The 5676-nt window shown below is 32.9% G+C and overlaps 1 pseudogene; it reads left to right on the top strand.

The window, feature by feature from the left end:
- The first annotated feature begins 459 nt into the window (after positions 1–459).
- Positions 460–4503, top strand: LOC150029473 (uncharacterized; annotated as a pseudogene).
- The last annotated feature ends 1173 nt before the right edge of the window (positions 4504–5676 follow it).

Below are 5676 nucleotides of genomic sequence, written 5' to 3' on the forward strand. Positions count from 1 at the left end.
AAATACTAGACATTTGAGCTTGAAATAACTGAGTCTAGAGAAGACTCATAAGTCTTCAAAATTAATAGAATGGAACCAAAATGAGTCTGAGTCATGTAAGCATTGAGTATTTAATTCAATCTTTGGATTTTTGCGATCTTCTTATATGGTCCAGCTTATTCTGCCATTGTTGGATGGTTACAAAGCTTTGCTTCTCATGCACAACATCTGGTATAGAAGAGTAGAAACCACTACATGCAATATAACTTAATTCAAATGTTATAAGCATAAATTATTTTCTTTAAAACAAGACATGGAATGTGTAAAACAATTTCAGTCACTCTTGCATGCCAAACTTTTATCAACACTCTTACTTACATTATACTTAGTGTCCATGGCCAAATCCAACTCCACCGCCACAACCACCACCACTAACTCCAAAGTTATCACCACTAACTCCAAAGCCATCACCACAACCAAATGCGCCACCTCCACCTCCGAATTCCTCCTCCTCCACCTACACCTCCTCTAATTCCACCTCCAATTTTGCATGTATGAATTTGTTGAGAAACATTTTTGGAGTGATGACCACTATGTTTTACTTGCCTCTATCAAAGGTAGCAATTCTGAACAAAATTGGGACCCTTTGAAATAAGAAAAGTTGGTAGTGATTGATGAGCATATGTTTATTCACACTCACTAGCCTTATTCATAGATTATTGGACTATAATAATAAATAAATCCATTGTTTTAATTAATATTCATATAATTGGGTTTATTTTGGCCTTAACTATTATCTTTGGTAATTTTGTGTTTTTAGGGTAAATTATCTGAAGCATCTACCTTTGTGAATGAGCCAAATATGCAAAAGTCCAAGTTGCTTCTTTGAATCAAAACAGAAAACAAATTTTGAGGAGAAGAAAGAGAAAATAAAAGCTACAAGATTCCAGAAACAGAATTGGAAGCAAATCTTCTGCAAAATAAAAAGAATTATGGAAAGTGGAAATTGTTTACAAAATCTAAACTGCAATATTTTCCCAAGATCCTTGGAGCAGAAAAGCCCTATAAAAGGACACAAGCATCAAGGAGAAGAGGGAGAGCTTCATAGGGTTTTCTTAGTTTCTTTTCTTCTTTATAATTCTTTTGTTTTGCCTCCGCATGGAAGGCTAAACCTTTTTGGTTGATTCCTTTGTAATTTCTCATTGAGTTCTGAGGTTTTGTTCTATAAAAGTTTCGATTTTTAATTCTCTATAGCAGTTGTTTTTATTGTCTAATCTCCTGGAAAACTGGATTTTGTGAGAGGTTGTACTTGAACGCATGATTGAGAGTCTTCCTTATCTTAAACTTTGGTTTCTTAGTTAGTTCGCATTGTTCTAATTAATTTCTTGGGCACATGATTCAAGAGAGAGGAGGTAAGCATTCCCATGGAGTATACGCATGGAACAAAGTGGGTATTGATTAAACCAGTAGACGCATGTTTTACTGGTGAGTTTCAGTTGAATTAGATTGGCGCATGTTCAATCTGGTTTAACTCTGTTGAAGGATTGAGAAAAGATTAATCTTTAGAGAACCTGTGAAGAATTCAATGGTGGAAGAACTTGGGATCAACCGCTTTTTATTTGCTATTTTAATCTCTTTTATATATTTTGCACAACTATCTCAAACCCCTTTTTCATCTTTATTGTTATTGCTAACTTTTATTGCTTGCAGGTAGATTTTAAACCCTGATCAACTGATTTTACTATTGGATTCGTTGGGAGACGACTTGGGGACATCTGTCCACAATTATACTATCATCTCTCTAGTGTTAGACAAGTCTACGCTAGAATCATATTAATTTGACAGCAAAACGACAGCTATCAGTGATAATGACAGATTTTTTTTTTGGAAAAATAAAATAATGGTCCCCTCAAATTCGCCTTTTGTAGGAGAAAGAGACCTTATAAGTAACAACATTGTAGTTCTTAAATGACAAGTGTGTTATGAATGTTATTATTTCATAGTAAATGTGAAGAATTTTAAACACTCATCCATCACAATTTATGTGTTTTTAATCTTTAAATAATTTACATACTTATTATGTAGGTGGAAAATAAAGAAGTAAAAAAGAAAATTCTATATTTATTTTTATTATAATAAAGTTTTTTATTATATTTCTTTGTTACTGGCTAAATGAAAAAGATAATAAAACCTGATGGAGTAACTTATTAAGTTCTTTTATCTCTAAGATACGACTTTAGGAATTATAAATTGAATTAAACTTAATTATAGTGAATATTAATTAACAGTGTTTAAATGATGGGAATCTTAAAGAATCGAAAATTGTAATTTAACAGTGTTTAATTGATGTGTGCATGCATCTATATAAAATTATTTCTCTATTATTTCTCTATTTTCTGTGTAAAAGGAAATTGGTGTCTTTCTGTTAGAATTTCTTTTTTAAATTATTCTTCGATTTTCATTTTTTTCGATCTTATCTCAGTGTTGATGGGTGAAATTATTCAGTTTAGTTAATTGGCTTGATTATACAAGGAGAACAAAATAATATAAAAAACAAAGAAAACACAGAGTAATGTGCATTCAACTAAAAATTTGCATGATCCAATATTAATTTACAGAAATACAGTTAATATACATTTCTTTCTTTATTTCTTTTTCTCTCTATATATATACATGACATGCTAATTAAAACTTAAATGATAAATATTTTTTACAAAATTGTTAAAGATGGAACTATTTCAAAAATAGAAGCAAATGCTTGAAATAATATAATTTGAACTTATTTCAAATTTAAAAAATTTATATATTTTTATTTTAAAATACTCATATCTTAATCAACAGAAAGAGGCAAAGTATGTATTGTAGCATTGAAGACATGGCTTGGTGTGTGACTAATTGAGACCATTAAACATAAAGAATCCATTTAAAGTGGGTGGTAATAAAAGGGTAGCAAGCGTAGTTTGCCAAAACAGGAAAAAGTTCAAAACAACATAAAAGCTCTATGTTTTCCCCAACTCTTTATAATAATACACGAGGCCTTGAAGGAGATTCATGACTTTTTTGTTTCACTGTCTTCCTATATATTATGTACTTGGTATCTATTATAGGAGAAAAAACACGATTCCACCAACCTTTCCTCTCCCTTCTTCCTTCTATTCACATCCAAGTTCATACAAAACCCCATAGAAATGAGAGGTAGAGATATTCTCTAAAGCAACAAAACAAAAAAAGTTACTAGAAATTCAACAAGACCCTCCTCCTCCGTCTCCTCCTTCTCAACTCTCTTTTGCTTACAATCATAAGAAAAAACTGGACACCTCAAAACCAATACACTCCACCATGAACAACAAAGCCCCAAGTTTTGATGATTCTAATGTTGATTGCAATGTTTCCCCAAATCAAAATCTAAGACAACAACATGGCCAACAACAGCTCAGAAGACAAGCTAGAAGAAGGCTTACTAATAGGCCTTATCAAGAAAATCTAATGAATATGACAGAGGCAAGGAAAGAGATTGTCACTGCCCTGAAATACCACAGGGCAACCATGAAACAGGCCAATGAGCATCAACAACTCCAACAACATCATCCAGTGCCTTTCCAACCTCCATTTTATTCAAGGTTTAGCCCGGATGGAAGATTCAAGGCTAGGAGAAGGCCTAAGATGTTTCTACCACCATCAAACAAAATTTCACATTACTTAAATGATCTTTCCTTCTCCTCACCTTTCCCACCCCTTCCTTCTCTTCATTTTCCTCCACCTCCTCTTCCTCTTCCTCCTCCTCCACTTTCAAATTTATACTCCAACACCATTCCTTCCCCATTTTCTCATCCACACCCTCATCCAGAAACTCCCAATTTCATACTTCCAAGTCAGGCATTGGGATTCAATCTTAATCTACACAAATTCAACAGTTTAAAACCGCCCCTTTGCTTAATAAGAACACTTTAGACCCTACCATTTTGCTTAATAACAACACTTTGAATCCTACCCTTTTGCTGGATAACAACATGTTAGATCCTACCCTTGTGTTGGATAACAACATGTTGGATCCTATCCCTGTGCTTAACAACATTTCAGATCCTACCCGTGTGCTGAATAACAACAACAATTTAGAACCTGCCATTTTTCCTTACAACAATAAATCATCACTGTGCTCTTACTCATCTCCAACATTAACTTTCCCTCCATTTGTGACTGGTCAAGACGTTCCTTCGATTGAAATATCACAACCACATGGATAAGGAGTTTCCACAGTGATTAATACCGTTGAATCCAGTACTACAACCCAAGCTAGTGGAAGCATGCATGTGGACATGGATGAAGAGGGCATGGAAGAGATCAGAGCATTGGGCGAGCAACATCAAATGGAATGGGATGACAATATGAGTCTGGTCACTTCAGTTTGGAGGTTCAATTGCTTACACCAAATGGAACATAATGCACTTGAATTCAACAATGAAGTTGAGAAATGTCATGGGACCTTTGATGATGAACTTGAATTTTCTCTATGGGAAAATTAATGATCTGTAAGACAAGCTTACAATAGTGTGCTCCCTGGATTTAGTACACTGGATTTTGTCGGGTAGCTCTGTTAGGGTTTTGTTTTAGTGGGAAAATTACCCATTTTTCCCAACACTAGGGGATATCCTGGTTTTGCTACTTGTGGAGGTATTTTCTGTGGGAGTATGAGGGAATTTATTGGAGCTTTCTCTGCGTTTCTTGAAGTTCAGATTGCTCTAATTGCTGAGTTTTATGAGGTTATACATGCTATGGAGGGAACTCAAAAGATGGGGCTTACTAGTGTCTGGTTGGAATGTGATTCTGCTTTGGTTTGTGATGCGTTTACTGCTAGGACAAATGTTCCTAGGATGCTTCGGAATTGATGAAATACTTTTCTTAATTACTGTGGGAAAATCAGGTTTATGATTACTCATCATATTTTTCGTGAAGTGAATGTGCATGCTGATAAGTTGACTAATTTAGGATTTATTCATAGAAAATAATTTCATTGTTTTTTTTTTCATAAGCAACATTGATATAATAAGTTTTCATCTAATCTATAAGAAAATGATAAAAAAATGGTATGAATAAGAGATGTTTCTTATTCTCTTATGTGTATATTACATCACTCATGTATAGGAAATATATAGGGAGTTTCTATCTCCCAAATTACAATCTAATTAGGTAAGATACTAATCATGAGATTCTATAATTATTAAATTAATTGCATATAATTGGGTACAATATCGTCAAATATTGCCTACAATAATTGCATATAATTTGATAATTATTATTTCCTTAATATAATCTATTATTAGAATTCTTTATGAATAGGTATAGTCTACCTATGTATCGTTTTTGTTAACATATGAGTTTTGGCCTAATCCCCTCATATTTTTGTATTTTTTTAATAATACTTTTTTCACGGGATGATAGATGATTGTTGTTACTTGAGATGTCAGTCTAGCTGAGATGTCAAGTTGCATAATGATGTTTAACATGAAAGCATTTTTATAAAACTAAACATTTTCATATTCTCCTTTTTAATAAAATTTTCAAACCTGTATACTAAAAACTGAGGTTAGATTTCATAATTCTTCGTAGTTGAATCACACCAACCTAAAATATTATTAGAAGTTAAAATTCAAAAAAAAATGCTTGTGAATAATTATCTTTCATTCTTTAGATCAAAAT

The sequence above is a fragment of the Phaseolus vulgaris genome, chromosome 1 (genome assembly GCF_051622355.1).
Source record: "Phaseolus vulgaris cultivar YP4 chromosome 1, ASM5162235v1, whole genome shotgun sequence".
Lineage (NCBI taxonomy): Eukaryota > Viridiplantae > Streptophyta > Magnoliopsida > Fabales > Fabaceae > Phaseolus > Phaseolus vulgaris.